This window comes from Ctenopharyngodon idella, chromosome 10, assembly GCF_019924925.1.
Source record: "Ctenopharyngodon idella isolate HZGC_01 chromosome 10, HZGC01, whole genome shotgun sequence".
In the NCBI taxonomy this organism is placed as follows: Eukaryota; Metazoa; Chordata; class Actinopteri; order Cypriniformes; family Xenocyprididae; genus Ctenopharyngodon; species Ctenopharyngodon idella.
This window is the reverse complement of record NC_067229.1, coordinates 26274997-26295695: the sequence shown is the minus strand read 5'-3', so window position 1 is coordinate 26295695 and position 20699 is coordinate 26274997. Positions and strand designations below refer to the sequence as shown.

Here is a 20699-nt window from a genome sequence, read left to right as displayed (position 1 = left end):
GAATTATGAGAATGACGACTTTTCCTTTTGCTATTGACAAGCTACTACAGGTTCATCCATTTCATCATATTCCTCTATCTCGTTTAGTTAAAAATCTCTTTAAACAGGATAAAAACTTGCAGCTGGACAATTGAATTGAATGCTCAGAAGCACGCCGTCATTCATCTTGAAATCATATAATTCGATTCGCGTCTTCTGATGGTCACAACTAGAGGCTTTTGCTGGCAAAGGTAAATGTCATTTAGAGGTTTCTGCCAACGGTATTTCTGAACAGGCTGAAAGTATTTGATGAACGTATACTATGTGCGGAGAGCATTCGCTCAATATCATTACCTAATTTTTGATGGAGGCGGCGTTAAGCTGCTTTTGCATCTGAAGTGTTCAGATATGTACAGGTCGCACATCAATATAAACAACAATAGCATTCTTTATGTTTATTATTAAGGGAAAAGTTGTTATTTTTTTTACTTTTTCAAAACTATTTCATTCTTCCGGTTTAAAAAGCAAAGTTGAACCAATGTCACAAAAAGTGAGGTAAATGTGTTAATCCGGAGTGGTGATTGGCTGCAAGGACACATCTACGTCATCAATGTCTGAGCTTTTCTTCGCATTTATTCATGAGAATGAACACTATTAATCCAATCACTGCACTGTATTATGCACAAGATCGCATTATGGCAGAAAAATCAAATGTCACACAAGACTGTTTGAGCGCTGTTCATTCACCTCTGCCTTTTCAGCTTTGCGTTCAGATACAAGTGTATGTTTCCTTAGTACAGTAACACAAAAATGTTGTTTGCATTTTCCCCGCGATGCAGTCAGAGCTGGAGTTTGACTACCAACACATGGAAAATATGACTGTAACAATATTTAATATGTAAGAACACACAGGGCGCACATGAGAGTGGTTTCTGTGCGGAAGGCCATGATGAGTTTAACAACACTCGCAGCGCGGATCACCATTTATATCCTATCAAAGAAAGACCATCTGAAATGTAAGGTAATTCAGTTAGGTAATTCAAGGCAGAGCAGTATCCCAAGGATTTCTATGAATCAGGACAGCAACTGCTCTGCAAGTCCTGTCAAAACACAGCTGACTTACTTGAAAGACGATCTGCGATGGCCACTTAGTCCATCTTCAAAGTACAAGGCCATTGTCAGAAGCAAGGTGTAAAGTCTTACATTGCCAACAAGTTACATGTTGTCTCTGGATACATCTCTGATAGATTGAGAACATAACTGCATTCATCAAGCAGTTTTTTAAGTTTAATACCAAGTCTAATACTTTTCCATGTCTTACTTTTACTATGAAGCTCTGCTGTGTGGTACTTTATTTGACAAAAATAACAATGCAGTGTTTTTTTATTAAAAAAAAAATAATAATAAAATGCCGTGAAGCTCTGTATTACTTTTTTAATAAATACAATCATGTTGTATTTATATTGATTAACTGCTATATTTTCAAAATGCAAAAATAAAATTGAAAACAGAATTTGTGAAAAGTTAACATTTATGACTTCCTATGTTTGCGTAAATACATTTTTACATTACAGTTTTGAATGGAACATAGGCTTGGATACCAAATGGATGGTGACCCAACGCTGTGTTTAGTATAATAAAAAATAAATTAAAAAAAAAAAAAAAAACCACACTAAATATAAAAATACTAATCAAAAACAGTATGTCGACAGAGTAGCATGTCCGAACACATAGTCTTCAAAAAAACAGTAGGTGAAAAGTACCCACACGACCTACTACTTCCGCTGAAATTCTGAAGTGTGCATTTGATGGACACTTTACTATCCCGTTAGGCCACAGGAGAGAATTTATGAATGGCAGTGAAGCGATGCAATGGACGCTGGTAGGTCACATGATCATAACAACATGGTAGATGTAGTATACGTTTGTCTTTTGTCTCAAACCACTTTTGTCAATAGTTTCTATATGCTGCAAGTTAGTTTTTGAATTACCAATTTCATACATTTTATAGATATTTATCCATTTAGACCCATTTAGAAGTGTCTAAAGTGTCTAAATTTGCTCACACAGCAAATTTATGTGGGTCGAATTCACATGACCAACTTGAACCGGTCGCAAAATCTGCAGGGGGAAATCTTTGAAATAACTGGATTTCACCTGCAGAAATTTGCTGAAAATGGTAAATGAGAGCACAGCTTAAGAAATGAAAACTAGTCAGTGTCACACCTTGCAGAGAAAAAAAAAAAAAAAAAATTCTAAACTTAGATCAAACATCTGACAATACTGTGGTAAATTGAATGTGTGTGAAGAGCTTTACATTTTTTTGAAGGAAATATGAGTTGCACTTGCCTGTGCCAAACTCGTTGCAATGATGCTAGAGTATTGTGGGTGGATGTTAGGGCATTGGTAAGTTGTTTCTTACCAGCCTAAGTTGAAAGAATCTACCCACAATTTGCTATGATATTCTGGTCTTTATCGCTTGGGGTCCTTCCTTCAGTCCAAGTATGAGTTTTTCTGCTTTATCATTAATAATTTCAACCGCTTAATATTAGAATTAGTATCAGAACCCCTCTTAATTTGAGCCATCATTCATGTATGGCAGGCTGTTTCTAGGCATAGGCGAACTAGGCAAATCCCTATGGCACCACCAGCTGGAGGGGGACTCGACAGTACAAGCGTTTCACTCACATTTGGGACTAAGTATAGATGTATGTAAACTGTAAAATGTATTTAGAAGCACGAGTGAGAATAAAAGTCCCTTCCTTAAAGAAAAAAAAAAAAAAACTGTTTTGAAATTTAAGGTCCTAAAGTCTTAAATATATCTTAAATGGAATAACAAACATCTTAATTATTTTAAGAGGTCTTAAACAGGAATCACAACACAGCCTAATGTGATTATTCAATTTCAAAAGGATGCCAAGCAATTGCTTATGATCTACTGTTAACGTAATATGACAATGTTTACTTTATGGTGTTTATATTGTAATATGTTGCAGATGGTTGTAAGAGCGCAGTAACAGTCTTTTTGAATGAGAAGCCAGCAATAGTAAATCATAGACATTTTAAAATAGTCCAAGTGTGTTTCGTGTTTGTTTATAATTAAAAGTCATGCATTATACAAAAAGATTTTTTCCTCATGGTTATCAATGGTATTTTGGTAACAATAATCTGTATCTGGCATTTAATTCCAAGTAAACTGTAGCTTCTGTTTGGGCTGAGACTAAGATTATTTAACATATTTAATATATAGATTTTACTAGTATCGGCACAATAATCTGTGTGTGTCTGTGGTTGTGTGTGTAGTGTACTTTTTGTATTATAATAAATTATATTATAATAATTTTTCATTGTGCCCCTTAAAGTATTTTCCTGTGCTCCTAATGTGCTCCTTGGGGAAAAAAAGTAAGTGTCAAGTCCTGTATTATCAGCTGGCTGAGATTTTCAGAAAACCCCCAAGTATGAAAAATATTAATAGTAATGCTTGCCTTAGCAAACACCACTAATTATTCTTAAAATATGCTTGGTCTCCTTTGATTAAGAACTCAAAAAAAAAAAAAAAAAAAGATAAAATTAGCTAGCTTGTTTTATTTTATCCTTTAGGAAAAGCAAAACAGAGATGCAACATAAATATATGGCATACATAAATACTGTATATGACATGCTCAAAAATACAACATGATGAAAACTTGGATTTTGCAAGACATATGCATTACTGTGAAGGAGATCCTTCAGCCCTATGTTGATGTCAGCTTGGGTTGGGCTGTCCAGCACTGAGATTTGAGGAGAGATAAAGCCCTCTGGCTGTGTCCATCCTAGCCAGGGCAGCATCTGTCCTGCTCACATACTGTATCTAAGCCTGTGATCCAAGCGCTGTCCCGAGGGACTGTCTGTGACATATTTCTAGCACAACATCTCTCTGACTGCCATCAGTGTAATGTGATACCAGTCAGAAGCCACTAATGGACTGGGGGTTCATGAGGCCCAGCTCAGATAAATGATGAAGGACCAACTGGTAAACACAGACTCTGCTGTAAAACATAGAAAGCTGCCTCCTGTCCACTGCCTTCTACGCCTGAACTGGAGCACTCTTCATAGGCAGGAACTCTTTAGAAGAATTCAAATGGTGCTCCTCATGCGCGTTAGATGCTATTGATTTTTAATAAAGATACAACAGTGTTAGCATGTTGCTAAGCTAACAGCTCGATACTCTAAGCTTAAAGTCAGCACGAAATGGAAATTCTTCTATTTTCTAAATGCATCTTAGGCCTCATTTACATGGTTCAAGTGACCTTATTTCGATTTTTTCCTCCCATGTCGCACAGATCGCATATGATCCATGAACATGTAAGCAGGAAAAAAGCACATGGATTCTGATATTCTCAGATAGGTTTTAGGCCTCATTCATAAGGGGAAATAGGCCTAAATCTGATATGAATCAGATTTGCGCATCTGCATCTGTCATGTAAGCGGACAGATCGGATATTCCTGCCAATGTGATGCATACATCATTGAAAAAGCAATGGTGGCAAATGACGTCAACACAGATGGACACCAACCATGATCACATGACTCTTTTCAATGCCCAGGCAGCAACAAGCTCTCCTCTTTTTCCTCCGCCTTAAGAGACTTATAGTCACCAAATCAGAATCGGGCATCAAGACCTGCAGTGTAAATGCAGCCTTAATGATCTTATTGTGAATGATTCATCCATCATTTTGATTTTGTTTGACCTCATAATGTTTAATCAAAATATCATAACTCGGTCTTCTGGTGAAATGACAGACTTCTCTCTGGTGATGTATGCTGGACTTCTTCAATCATTTCGTCCACATAAACTCAATCCCTTTCTCACTGCAAGCTTGCATTCAGATCTCATCCAACCAATCAACAACCGATGGATTGAACCAAGTTCCCTCCCTACATTTTTTTTTTTTTTTCTCTCAATAATCCGTTTCACTCAGATGTCGTTCAAATTCGGAAGAAGTAATCTGTCACTATTTTCGTTACATTGTGTGTTTAAAAACACATTGAATACAAATAATTTTATTAAACTATATTATTGAACTATTATATCAATATTTTTTAGAATGGAATAAATTATTAACATTTCCATGTCCATCTGCCATCTTTAATGTTTCTTTTTTTCACATTTTTCCCCATACCAGTTAAATACAAACCTCGCCCCACAGCTGATTTCATTGGTCAACTCAATTACGCAGTCAACTGGCAAAAAAAAAATTCAGACTTCAAAAAAACTGGATGGATCCGATTTCAACAAACAGTAATGCTATCTATCAGGAAACACTACCGATGCTATGCTAAGGATATGGTAAAGGTTACAGATCAGTATTTGTTTCAACATAGTTCAAGCAATCATTACTGTCACTGATATGACCAATGGCATCTTTAGAATCGTCTCCGGGGCGGGTTTGTGCTGAACTGGTTTGGAAAAAAAAAAAAAAAAAAAAAACATGCAGTTTTTTCAACGAACTTGTAGCAGTGGGATTATGGGATATTACTCTCTGCTACGAATTATGGTTGCATGATTTAACTAAATAAATATATGCGTTAACTATTTCAGCGTTCAGCGTGTTTCAGCATCTTGGATCATTTACTGTGAATCGAGCCGCTCTGAGATAAACACCGTAACATAAACTGCACATGTGCAAATCAACACAGATAAATATTTTCAGATATTTATTTGCTGGGAAACTACCAACTAACTGCCTCCTCCAAAACAGATGAACACGCACAACCAGAGCATATTCTACAAAGCGTCCCGAAATGAGAGAGACGGCATTAAATTACCTCCTGTCTCAAAGCACATAACATTACAATAATAATCAACATAAACAACTTGCAGAGCAGCTCTGACTTTCTGACTGAGATTCATTTCGCTGTTGATATTGTTGACATAGAAAGGCATAAATCTGAGTCCAGGTAGAACGTCACGGGTTGCCATCTCGTAATTACAGTTACAAGATGGCGTGAATGCAGCATAACCTCATTTTTTTTGGTTCAGAAGGAACTGTAAAAGGCGGCTGCTGTTTGTTTGCGGAGCCCGGTGACTGTCTGTCCACAATTCTGCATAACCTTACAAAACATGCTGGTGACGTGTGATTTCTGTGTGAGGTAGGACATTGTATTATTGCATTTGGACTAAATGCAATGATTGGATGAATTTTTTTTAGGCCCTGAGACTTCCACAGAAGATATATGTACATGTTTTATTATTTAGACCATTTCTATTATTGATTGCTATCAGGCTGTGAAGAGAGTTTCAACCAGTATAACAAAAAGTGTTTATAGAGGAAAAAAAAAAAAAGCCTTCCCTACCTTTCAATACTCTCTTTTTTTTTATGATTTTATAGTACAATAGTGTTATTGCAATATACTTTTACTTTTTGGGTTAAAAACAGTTGGAATGTGGCCTATGAAAAGAGGTTTTTTTTTTTTTTTTTTGTACACTCTGTCAAAGTCCCTTTCAGGCAAGTCATTTCACCATCTTTGAAACGCTTCTCGGGCAGTTATTTCAGTCATGCAAGTATAGCTCCTGTCTCTTTGAATGGGGAAACATCACATTCTCCAAAGCTGTTCACCAAGCTCACGATTAAATGTAATACTATAAATCACCAATGAAATTTGACAACAACGGTTTCTAAATGCTCAAATCATGACCAAAAAAAAAAAACGCATTTTTTCAGGCTAATGGCAGCTGCAATGATGCAATGACTTTATCCATTGGTGATTGGCTCTTTTAGAAGGCGGGATTTATTCTGCCATATTGTGCGTTGCACTGTTACCGTATATCTAAAGTCTTTGACTTCACTCTTCACTTGATGGTTAATGAAAGAGGTTTGAATTGAAAGATATATTATTCAAGTCATCTGTATATTATAAATATTATTCAAGCACCACCCAGAACATCCAAGTGACCACAGAGCAACATTATAAACCACACAGAACACCTAATAACCACCCACAACTCCCTAGAAAGCGTTGAATGGGCAACGCCACTCACATTTTCAGCAGAAAACATTACAAACTAGTGTTAACATTTATATAGAACAGCGCTCTGACATATATTAACTGTGACACTAAATTATGTTTTTAACTCTGTGAATGGTTAAGTATTCATCTAACCTGTTTTAAAATTGCCAGCACAGAAATGAGCAAATGAAGAGCAGTCAAGCAGAGTTCAGTTTAAATGTGTTCTCTGGAACTAACACATAAATCCAAAGCGTCTCGCGTGGATAATTCTCCCTTCAAACACTTCAAGAGCTCTGCACTATATCCTCTTTCCAATCCGCTAGCAATTAACAGACGGGGAAAATCCATTCCCGGCATACAGGAAAATCAGCAGTTGTTCTACGGGGAAACCGTGATTTTCCTTCGCATTTCAACTGCTAGGTAATTAAAGTCTTGACTAAGGCGTTTCCGATTAGTTGCCTTTGAGAATTAACCACAGCACTTCAATAGAGTTTCAGAAAAAAACTTCAGAAGAATGAAAAGGGTCACAGCTGATCTCAGCATTCTTCATCTTCCTGTCTCTCTGGTTAGCATTACAGCAGACTTCACACCTGACGGATATCTGACCTGGCACAGTTCATAGCATTTTCGATTAAATGGTGCTTTTACAACTAAACAATCAAGTAGCTGTCTATATTCATGTAGTTCAAACACTGCCAGAACACTTTCCAAATGAAAATCTACAAATAAGCCCTTGGCAAACACAATGTGCTAAAACACTGTACTTGTCTCAGTCTCGCAGATTTTCCTTCTGAAGTTAGCATATATCATGGGTGGCGGTTCACATTTGCTGCACATTGAACCTTCAGATCTTCAGGAAAGAAGTTTAGGCAGCACCAATTTTTTGTTACCAAATATTTGCTGCATTTCTGTGCTGTTTTGCAATGTCCATGCAGTAGTCTATATATTTTGTCTAATCTAACTGAATACATGTATTCTGTGTACACCAAGTTCTTTTGAACTTTCCATTAGGGATGTAACGATGCATCTGGAACCAGTTGAAAAAAAAATCGATGTGGGTTTATAAGAATGTATAGCTGAGGGGAACGGACTGTGTTCAGAAAAGTTTAGATGGTATTTTCTTTTCATCTTCAGTATCGTGAATCGTATCGAATCGTTAGTTGAGTGAATCGTTACATCCCTATTTTCCATTCATCAAGAAATTGTATCGGTTTTGTAGTTGTTTGATGGTGGTGACTATGTTCAGTCACATCATAAATTAAATTTCTGCAACATCCCTTTATTGTTCAACAAACAGTTCATCCCGACTCAAACTCACACCATTGGATAAGCCAAAATTTAAAATGTCAGGATGCTCAAACAGCACACACAGCAGCTTTAAAGGGATAGTTTGCCCAAAAATGAAAATTCTGTCATCATCTACTCACTCTCAAGTTGTTCCAAAACCGTATGAATTTCTTTCTTCTGCTGAACACAAAAGAAGATATTTTGAAGAATGACAGTCACCAAACAGTTGATGACAGAATTTTTGTTTTTGGGGGAACTATCCCTTTAACTGCTTCTTGGAAGAGATGCATATAATTACTAATTTATCATATTCATAACCTCTCTTATCACAGAAAATTGTGACATTTCTTCACAACTGCCATGAATAATCCAGGAGCAGGAATTGCTCTTTGGTAGTTCAGGCAGTCTGTGAGATTACCTTTCGTCTATCAGCCATGTGTTCTCAGCACATGAACAGATGTTACTAAATGAATCCCTCTCTAGGCTTTTCCTTGTCCCAGACAAGCTATGCTTGTCAACATCCTTGTTAGTCCAGGAACAACATTCCTATTAACCAATCAGATTTTAGGGTTAGGGCTGACAATAGGGCTTCAACAACATTATCATCAAGCTGCCATTTCCCTGTGATTTTAGAGAATGGCAGGAATGACGGAAGATGTCTTACTTGGCAAAAATCCCTTACAATGGTTGACTTTTTGCTCCAAAAAGCTCCAAAGCATATTTAGTATATGAGTGATAAATAAATAAATATATAACTTTTTTTTGTAACTTTGCGCGCGGCTCCACATCCGAAGATACACGACTTCCAGCCGATTATGGCCGAGCAGGTACGTCTGTACCCACATCTTACCAACTAACAGTTTGCGCTTGTCCAAATTAATTGCAAACATTTACAAAATAAGAATACAATTGCAGAAATAAGCCTTTTTAAAAAAAATAAATAAATAAAGGTCCATGTTAAATAAAAATGTTTGTGAACTTAATGTTTAATGAAATTAGAAAATATTTAAGAGATTGTTGTTCAATTCCGTTTTATACATGTTCTCATATCTATATATTTTGCTCTAATGTCATAAGCAATTATCTCAAGGTTTACTGGATTTACATGATTCTTTGGTTCTTTTGTGTGGGTTCGGTGAAGTGTATAATAAAAAACAAACAGTCACGCGTGTACCTTACTCCTCACCACTGCTTCCTGATGGTTTAGAGAAAAATTACTCTGAGTCGCCCACTGTCGTTTCAAAGAATACAACAGTGAGCGTGTCAAGTATAAATGCCTCATCCGTTTGGGAAGAAGCGTGCGCAGTCAGCGGAGGCTCGCGATGCGGAGCCAGGCGAAAGTATAAACAAGGCTTAAAGAACAACCAACTAATAAACTACAATAACTAATATAATTCTAAACATTAAAGACAAATAAACAGTCAGTATACAATAAGAACAAATAAGCAATAGTACAAATAAATACAACTGAACAAAATGATCAAATGTAAAATAATAGCATATTTTCTTTTTATAAATAAAACATAGATTAATCCTTATTAAAGTTACAAAAGTTATTCAGTCAAGAGCAGAGGGTGATTTTCTTTTTCTTTTGTTCTTTGATTAACATTAATGAATCAGACGGCAGCAGGTTTATTAGGCTGCTGTCACTTTAATATCTAATGAACTGATCCAATATACTGTTACACATGCATTTTCTTTCTCAACTGTTTACGTACACAAGACAAAACTGACTGTGTTTAGGATATCTTGACTTAATTTTGTGTGCATTTGTGTGCAAGAAGACACAAAAGAGAACTTAACTTAGTATTTGCGTGCATGAATTGAGTTCCCTTTCGAGTCTTCTTTGGCTTGAATGGTTTAAAGCCACATTAAAATGCGCATACAGGAACCGATAAGTGGAATCAAAATGAATTTTATACTAAGTATCAGATTCCAGAACTGGAATAGATTTTCGATTCCCAACCGTAATGTTATGTTAGACATTTAGAAGAGATTCTGTAATGTTTCTGGGTGCTCAGGCTGTGGGCATGCAGTGATCTATACTAAAGTCAGTACTGACACCAGTCTTTTCTTATTTGTTCATTTATATACATTGCATATAACGATGAATGAAACTGCAGGTTTAAACATAAGACCAACATAAGAACATTTAGTTTGACAAATGTAATAAAGTTAAACATACTAATTTGACCTAAACCAACTAGGGTGATAATTTCCTTTTTTTTTTTTTTTTTTTTTTTATTACTACTTTTTAGTGTTGTTTTCGCATAAATAAATAAATAAATAAATAAATAAATAAATAAATAAACCCTCTGTCCATACCATCAGATGAAATCCTGAAGGCGCCCGTGTGCAGTAAGTGACAGTAGTAAAATCATACCATGGCACAAAAAAGTCACTCTAAAATGAAACTTTTAAATGGCAAAACAAATTAGGTTGAATAACCAACTGAGACGTCATTCAGATGCTTAAACTGAATTCAAAAACACGCATATTTTACCAATCAAACACCACTTTATCTGTATCCCTACGGGTTATAATACAGTATTAGGTAGTGAGTCTAGGCAAGATTGACTAAAATCCACAAAATACCTGTAATCACTTTTAGTTTAATGTATTTTCAAGTTTCACGCCTAATTTGGGGAACCACAGCAACCAGAGTCCATCCTTTAAACATGCAATGCAATGTGTGGCCCACTAATGTGAGGGTTCCCCCATCATGTGACCACTTCATGTCTTCAGAATAGTCCTGCATTCTGTTCTTTGCATGCAGTAGGATCCCAAATGATAGTCAAAATTCTGCAGGAAACACTGAATCACTACATTAATAACTAAATTCTGCTTTTCTGTCCAAAATATGTATCTTATTGAATGCATTTTCCTATTAACTAAACCCAAAGCCTTATGTGGACCCATCTGTGTGGCCAGCATTACTGAAATTCCGGATGACAAACCAGATAAATCATGTCAAATGCATCTGATCATCAAACACGATGATGAATCGTATCTGCGCGTAAATAGACGCATCCTACAATTTATTTCGTTTGCTAAAGCATAAAATCTTCGAAACTTCCCTATCAGTGCATTTTAAACGCGAAATATACGTCAATGATTCATCATGCCATGAGGACAAGTGTCAATCATCACGAAGATGCTCAAGACCGTAGGATGAGAAGATCACTTGTTTCCAGCATGTAGCTTTCACTAGGTGTCCGAACAACCCAAGTTGTACATGATTTACTATTACAGACCATTAATGCATTTTTAATCTTATTTATTTTGGAGATCCAAATAAAAGGCGTATTAAGAAATCTCACCGTTTCCAAATGTAAAATGGACACAAAATATCACTGGACGCACGAGACAATGGCAGGTTGCAACTACCACATGCTTCATCATTTCACCCCTCCGACCTCCTCTAACAACTTACCGTGCGATGGATGTGTATTATTCCCCAGTTAATCCATCAGTGTTCATTTGACATAGATTCGGAAAACGGATATTCCATTATCTGTGTTTTCTGCCGCGTTTCTGCGAAGCTGGGTTTGGTGTTTGATTGGAGATCAGTGATTAGAGGCGATCGTGAATGCTCAAGGAGTTCACACATACACACACAGACGCTGAGAATAGTGGGAGGCGGGGCTGGGAGCCCGAATGTACCAGTCCTATATGGCGGAGTCGCCGCTCATGAATATTTATGACGCAACGCGACGCTCGTCCAGTAGAGTTATCAGCGTGATGTAATTAATACTCAGAAGACTTGGCAAGAGTAGAACAGGGAGATTCGGGGTGGGAATTCGATTCATTTCATTGAATCGGCGCGTTCGGGCGGTTTCAGTGAACTGGCTCAAATAATCGACTCTGGGTCATTTTTGAAAAAGTCTCCATGAAATCAAAATAGACTATTCTTATTTTATTTATGGGATATTGCATTATTTAGCCTATTATACATTATTTTTTATCTGTGCACATAATTTTTTGTATTATTATTAATAATGTGCCTCGTAACCTAATCTTTAACTAAGATCACTTTCCCTCCCTCTTGCAGCAACACCTCTTCTTTTCTCTGATGATGTGTTTGCTGGTGCGAGGGCGGGGCAACCTGTCACTCACATGAGACTGACCAATAGCAAACCACGATTCAACCATTCAATTCCCTATAGACAAAATGAAGTCCTGCCCTACACATTTTACTTGTATATACAGTGTGTCACATAAGAAGAAAAGATCTGCAACTTTTGTTTCATGTCGACTTTAAGGTGATTACATTTTCTGTTGTTCGGCAATTTTTTCGGCGAAATCCAGGAATTTCATTAGGAATCCATGGAATCAGGAATTTCATGTGAGGCGAATGATTTACCCACACAGATTTCACAACAGGTTCAAGCTGGTCATGTGGCCTTGACCAGCAAAAAACTGCTTGGTATAAAGTGACTTCTGTGTCTATGCGTCATATGCTATTAACAATAGATCTTTTTGCCTGTGACCACACCTTTACATGAGCGCTTCATGCAGCTCCCAGTTATGTAGAAGAAAATTATTTTATTTGTAGTTTATTTCACTACTAGGTGGTATAGTCAGATGGACAAAAATTATTAACCTTTTTTTGAGAATATTCCTAATATTAATAGTGTTTTTGTCCCCTATTGTTAAAAATGTCCCCATCACTAAAGACATTCCTTACGCTGTCTAATGATCTGAAAACGCTCTGCAAATCACTGATCAAAAAAGTCCCCACGAGACACTTTTGCTTTATTTTTTTTTGCTGTTTACAATTGTTTCACTGTAGTCTATATGATATATAGATTGTCTGTTGTGTTATTTTTCGAATATCACTATAACTCTGAAAACTGGACGCAAGCGGTGCGATGCCACAAGACAAAAGTCAATAGAACCCATTATAATCAGTGATGTTGTCTACATTGGATGCAACAAATCTCCGGCAGAAAACTGATGCCTCGTTCTATTTATGATACTGAAACGAAGGACAAATGCTTTGCAACGAGTGCTTTGTTGCGTAGTGTAGACTGCTTTAGCTCTTGCGACGCGAGCGACAACGGTCACTTCCGGTGTAAACACGGTGTTAAGTAGAGTTCTTAATATCAGAGTCGTTGAAAAACGGCTCTGCTTAATATTAATAATAATGTGAATTAATAATTATACTACGTATCCTTCATAATGTTAACAATATTATCGCCATCTCACAGTTTTACTCCTAAACTTCGCAAATGTTTTCAACCGAATCATTAAAAAGAATCTGTTCAAAAGAACGATTCATTTTCGCATTGGACAATGGACATAACTCAACTGTGAAGATTAAGACAAACAAGCAGGACCCCCCTAATGGTTTCCAAACATAAGCGTACTGTGATTTGACCCGCAGTTGACTACGTTTGCGTCTGCTCTTGAATTATTAATTAGAAAAGGTGGCGAGAGCACATCACGCGCGTTTAGGGGGTGAAATATAGAACAGAACCTGGGATTCTCCATTCGCGTTTGAACTACTTTCGTCTTAAAACGCCAAAATATGTCCATCTGAAGCTTTTTTACGTACACTAGGCTATATTAAAACAAGGACACGTCCTGTTAACGCCTTCCAATCAGAATGATGTTCCAGAGCTATTAGATGATAATTTGTCATGGCAGGCGCTACACACGCATCTGTCCGCGGTAAGGATGTGCTGTCAAGCGTTTAATGTATGCAGTTTGGACAAAGAGACTGGAGGAATGCAGAGAGCGCATGTTGCTTTGTGGGGTGTGTGTGTGTGTGTGTGTGTTTCCCCCTCAGGCCAGCAGCTCTCAATGCCTCTGCGAGGGGAAGACCCTTTGTGTTTAATCATTAACTATCAGGCCAAATCCTCATCCCAGACTGCAACCCATTGCTGCAAAAATCTCATCTGACATTCTTTGTGGGTTATATTTGAAATAACTAAACACACACAAACACACACACACACACACATATATATAGGCTATATATATATATATATATATATATATATATATATATATACATATACATATACAGGTGCATCTCAATAAATTAGAATGTCGTGGAAAAGTTCATTTTATTTCAGTAATTCAACTCAAATTGTGGAACTCGTGTATTAAATTAATTCAATGCACACAGACTGAAGTACTTTAAGTCTTTGGTTCGTTTAATTGTGATGATTTTGGCTCACATTTAACAAAAACCCACCAATTCACTATCTCAATAAATTAGAATACTTCATAAGACCAATAAAAAAAAAGGATATTTTAAACAGAAATGTCAGGCTTCTGAAAAGTATGTTCATTTCTATGCACTCAATACTTGGTTGGGCCTCCTTTTGCATGAATTACAGCATCAATGCGGCATGGCACGGAGGCAATCAGCCTGTGGCACTGCTCAGGTGTAATGGAAGCCCAGGTTGCTTTGATAGTGGCCTTCAGGTCATCTGCATTGTTGGGTCTGGTGTCTCTCATCTTCCTCTTGACAATACCCCATAGATTCTCTATGGGGTTCAGGTCAGGCGAGTTTGCTGGCCAAACAAATACAGTAACACCATGGTCATTGAACCAGCTTTTGGTACCTTTGGCAGTGTGGGCAGGTGCCAAATCCTGCTGGAAAATGAAATCAGCATCTCCATAAAGCTTGTCAGCAGAAGGAAGCATGAAGTGCTCTAAAATTTCCTGGCAGATGCTGCATTGACTGTGGACTTCAGAGAACACAGTGGACCAACACCAGCAGATGACATGGCAGCCCAAATCATCACTGACTGTGGAAACTTCACACTGGACTTCAAGCAACATGGTTTCTGTGCCTCTCCACTCTTCCTCCAGACTCTGGGACCTTGATTTCCAAATGAAATGCAAAATTTACTTTCATCTGAAAAGAGGACTTTGGACCACTGAGCAACAGTCCAGTTCTTTTTCTCCTTAGCCCAGGTAAGACGCTTCTGATGCTTCTGACATTTTCACTTAGGGGTGTACTCACTTTTGTGGCCAGCGGTTTAGACATTAATGGCTGTGTGTTGGGTTATTTTGAGGGGACAGCAAATTTACACTGTTATACAAGCTGTACACTCACTACTTTACATTGTAGCAAAGTGTCATTTCTTCAGTGTTGTCACATGAAAAGATATAATAAAATATTTACAAAAATGCTTTAAATAGATCAAAAGTTACAGGAAAAATATTTATAATGTTATAAAAGATTTCTATTTCACTTTATTCATCAATGAATCCTAAAATATATTGTCAGTTTCCACAAAAATATTAAGCAGCAAAAACTGTTTTCAGCATTGACAATAGTAAGAACTATTATTAATAACTGAACACCAAAAATAACTGATAATAGTTCAAATCGGCATATTAGAATGATTTCTGAAGGATCATGTGACACTGATGACACTTCAAAATACCATATTATGATTGAGTAATGCCTAGATTTGGTGAATGAGGGGTTGTTTGTCCTGACGTTCATTACCCATTTTAATGTGTTTACATGGCATTATGGGAGCATGACAGTTTAGGATTATTATATGGCTTTTGTGTTTGCTGCATAAGAGTACATCTGGGCCTGAAAATGGCCTCATGTTCTGTCTGTAAACAACAATTAAGAACAATCATCGGCCCTAAAGACTCCTATGAAATGTCTTTCTAAACCATTACAGATCCCGTAGACAGTTGGCATCACAGATTGTGGGTTTGTGTACTTTATGCTGGATTGATGAAGTGTGGTGAAAGACAACTCATCAGACCTTATTACTTTTCTAGACTTTGTGCTTCAGCTTCTTTTTTTTTCCTTTTCATTTTTCAAACCAAGGACAGTAACTATAACGATGATCATCTTTAACAATGACAACACAGAGGAACAATATCATTGGAATAACTTTCAGAACGATTTTTCCAGATGATGAATAATAAAAACATTAACTGCCAATCAGAATCCATCCTGCTTTAAAGAGCTTGAGCAGCAGATGACAAAACTGCCCATGAGTAAAGGATGTTGCAGTATTTTCTTTTATGTATACTATATATTTTGTTTAATGTACCAGAAAGAAATATAAATGTTAGATTTCCAAAGATTTTTGCAAATATTGTAATAAATCAATGAGATTTTTTAATGAACCAGGATTCCTACAACAGAATGTTTGGTCCACAGAGATCTGATCTCACCATCTTTAAGGGTGTGTTCACACTTGGCAGGTTTGTTTTGATTAAAACAAACTCTAGTTTATTGTATACTCCATTTAGCTAAGGCTGCAAAACCAATTCAAGTTACAAATATGGTCGAACTATCACTTCTACCACTAAAGATTGCTTTATAAACAATCTTCCCGATCAGTTTCAACTCATTAGCTTACCAGATAGCTTAGAAGAACTCAATGTTGCACCAGAAACTGCTGACTCTATCTTTTCCAGTACTTTAAACATGGTTGCTCCTTTGCGCTTAAAGAAGATCAAGGAAAATTGTCCGAAGGCGTTTTATAGCAAACACACTCAGGCCCTCAAGAGAGCAGCCTGAAAAATGGAGCGCAGCTGGAAGAAAACAAAACTAGAGGTATTTCGCATTTTGTGTAAGGAAAGTGTTATTGCATACAGAAAGGCCTTAAACAATGTTAGATCTGCTTACTTTTCGACTCTCTTAGAAGAGTACAAACACAACCCAAGGTATTTATTTGTTACAGTGGCTAAATTAATAAGAAATAAAACTTCAACTTCAGACATTTCCAAACAGCACAGCAGTAATGACTTTATGAATTTCTTTACTTGCAAGATTGATACTATTAGAGAGAAAATTATAATCATGCAACGTCTACTACGGTATCACATCCGACGTCATGCTATAAACCCCCTGAGGAATAATTCCATTCATTCTTTGCTATAGGCAAAGTATGCCATGTATGTTAGACCCTATACCGACTAAGCTACTGAAAGAGATGCTTCCAGAAGTCATAGATCCTCTTCTTAATAGTATTAATTCATCATTGTCATTATGATACATACAGTACCAAAAACTTTTAAACTTGCTGTTATTAAACCACTTATTAATAAAATGCATCTTGATTCTAGAGAATTAGTTAATTACAGACCAATCTCGAATCTACTTTTTCTGCTAATATGGTCATACTTTCTGGTTCTAGTAAAAAATCCAGCCCGCCAATCATCCTCATCCGGCCCGTGGCACCCCAATCCCCCCTCTCCTCTTTTCCTGGCAGTGCGACTAAATTTGGTTAGATACATGGCCGCAGTGGTGCCTGCAGCTGTATAGCTACACAGTATACGCAGTATTTGTAACCATGCATGCTCCTCCGACTGACCTGAGAAACGTTTTCCGTGTGAATAATTCAGCAGTTATTATGTGTGTCCCGTATTTCTGTCGACAGAACCAGGGATACCAGTCATTCGTGAATTAATCATTGTTTTGTCTCGATTCTTTCTTTTCTGTGAATTGGCCAAACATGCTTGCATAACGATCTGAAACGATTTGGATTCGTTCGGACTGCTCTGTCACTGAATCATCTGAAGTTGTTTCTCGGTCAGTAACAACAAATACAGAACAAATAGTGCTGTTTTCATGTGTTTCACTAGTTTACTTTGAACTACACAGCACGGCCCAGTGGATAACGGAACGAAAGCTTAAAGGAGCTGCATTTATTCCTGGTCACCATTATTAAACAGCGTTGCGACATCCAGTGAGAAGTGTTTCAATTCGACACACATCTCTCGTTTACAAACTACAAATCACTCGATGATTAAACTAGTTTTAAATCGGATGAAACAGCCTCAACATTCCCAACAAGACTGATGAGGAAAACAGGAGAAACGTGCCATAAATGAAGATAGAACACTTTTAAATCCCAAAATCACCACCCTTACAAACATTTACCATGAATGAACTATAGTAATTTACCATGGTTTGTGGAAATGTGGAATATTTATAATGAATACTATGTTATAGCCATTTATATTGCAATATATTTATTAGGTGGGTAGGGGAATATATAATTCATGTCTTTGTTAAGGTGTAGTTTGTACCTGTGTTTAGGCGTTTTTGTAGGCCTATATAACATATAATATAATATCATTTGACAGTGGTAGTGAGTAGCTATGTATAGTTTTACCTGTGGTTACCAAGTCTCACTGTGAGAATATTTTCATTTAAGCCTAATAATTAATAAAATAATTTTTACCACTAAGACCCTGCATTTAACACTGCATTGAAATAATAAGCCAAATAGGAAGCCACAAATAATTGGCTCTCTATAATTTAAAATCTTGCTAATTACTTACAAAGCACTAAATGGTTTAGCTCCACAGTACATGAGCGAGCTCTTAACACATTATAACATATCTTTCACGTCTATTGCAATCTCAAAATTCTGGCCAGTTGATACTCAGAATATCAAATACAACTGCAGGCGGTAGATCTTTTTCCAATTTAGCACCCAAACTCTGGAACCATCTTCCTAGCCTTGTTCAGTATTATTGATCTGAATGTACTGACGCTGTTGTATGAGAACGTCTCGGGTTACTGATGTAACCCTGGTTCCCTGAATAGGGAACGAGACGCTGCGTCGAGACGCATTGGGATCGCTCCTGCGTGATTGCGTCATGAAGCACTTGTGAAATCGAACCAATGGCGTGACGGAACGTCAGAGGCCAGGAAACTATAAAGCATACCCAGAACAAAGAACGCTAACTTCTGATTGGATGAAGCAAGACGCTCCCAGGCATACAGGGAGTATGGCAAGGTGACACAGCATCTCGTTCCCTATTCAGGGAACCAGGGTTACATCAGTAACCCGAGACGTTCCCTTTCATGGGAACTTCGAGCTGCGTCGAGACGCATTGGGAACCCTATCCCAACTACGCCATAATGCCAAGTGCCTGTCTGTTATCTTACGACGAGAACACAGCAGACCCCGAAGTGGAGCCTAAGTCAAGGTTATAGAACCTGATGAACATATGCAGAGAGAACAACCCAGCCGCATCACATATATCAAGGAGGGGGACCCCCGAGATTAAAGCCTTTGAGGCAGCCATACCCCTGGTAGAATGTGCCTATGAATATGAATCTACCGGACAGCCAAAGGAGAAGGCTGTCCGGTAGATTCATAAGCAAGTGAGATAGCCTCAACCACCCACTTGCTCATTCTTTGCTTAGACGCAGGGCCTCCCTTCCTAGGAGACCCGTAACAGACTAACAGCTGTTCAGTTTTACGCCACAGGGCAGCTCTGTGGACATAAGTGTCTAGTGCCCTAACTGGGCAGAGCAGTTTAAGTCTTTCTAAGCAGTTTCCTGATCTGGACTGGAAAATGGAGGAGGACAAAAGGCCTGCAGAACAATCGGCCCTGGGACGTTGGTGGGGACCTTGGGTACATAAGCAGGTCTAGGGTGAAGAAAAGCCTTGACCATACCAGGCGCAAATTCCAGACATGAAGGAGCAACCAAAAGTGCTTGAAGATCTCCAATTCTTTTGAGAGATGAAATAGCCAACAGGAAGATAGTTTTTAAAGTAAGGAATTTCTCCGAAACCTCCTCTAAAGGCTCAAAGGGAGCGGAAGCTAGCCCTTCCAACACGACAGCCAAGTCCCAGGCCGGAGTTCTTGTACGTAGCGTAGGCCTAAGCCTCAGAGTACAACGAAGAAAGCGTATGACCAGGGGATCTCTTCCCACAGAAGAGTCACCCAGAGGAGCATGATAGGCGGATATAGCCACTACATAAACTTTTAAAGTGGAAGGAGATAAACCATCCGAGAACTTTTCTTGGAGGAATTGCAGCATTAGGCTAACAGAACAATGGACAGGGTCCAACTGGCATTGCCTACACCAGGTAGAAAACAACTTCCATTTGTATGCTTACAGCTTTCTTGTGGAAGGAGCTCTGGAGTGGAATATGGTCTCCACAACCTCGGTTGAGAGACCGGATTCTATGAGCCTAGCCCCCTCAGAGGCCAGGCCCACAGTTTCCACAACTCCGGGCGGGGGTGAAGTATCATGCCGCCTGCTTGACACAGGAGGTCCTGTCTGATGGGGATCCCCATAGGAGAGCCGTTGAGAAGAGACACAAGGTCCGCAAACCAGACTTGGGTTGGCCAGAATGGGGCTACCAATATGAGACGGACCTCTGTCCCGGCGAACCCTCTCCAGAACTCCTGGGAGCAATCGGGGGAAATGCGTACAGACGTAGGCTCGGCCACGTCTGTACCATGGCATCCAAACCCAGAGGGGCTGGATGAGTAAGAGAAAACCACATTGGGCAGTGAGTTGTTTCTTTCTAAGCAAATACTTCCGCTCGACCAAAGTTTTCCCATATTAGCTCTACCACCTCGGGGTGGAGTCTCCATTCCCCGGGCCTCGGCCCCTGCCTCGACAGGATGTCTGCCCCCACATTTTGATGCCCCGGGATGTAAGCCGCTCTCAGGGAGAGGAGCTTACCCTGGGCCCACAG

General features: G+C 38.2%; 1 protein-coding gene across 2 annotated transcripts in view; it reads right to left on the bottom strand.

The window, feature by feature from the left end:
• Window positions 1-11910, bottom strand: part of plppr1 (phospholipid phosphatase related 1) — a 70836-nt gene extending 58926 nt beyond the window's left edge. The window contains exon 1 of one of the 2 annotated variants that reach the window (XM_051909957.1): window positions 11690-11910. The gene's annotated coding sequence lies outside the window, so the exon portion shown is untranslated. The remainder of the gene's footprint in view (window positions 1-11689) is intronic. The other variant, XM_051909956.1, reaches the window with a different exon arrangement.
• Between the last annotated feature and the right edge of the window lie 8789 nt (window positions 11911-20699).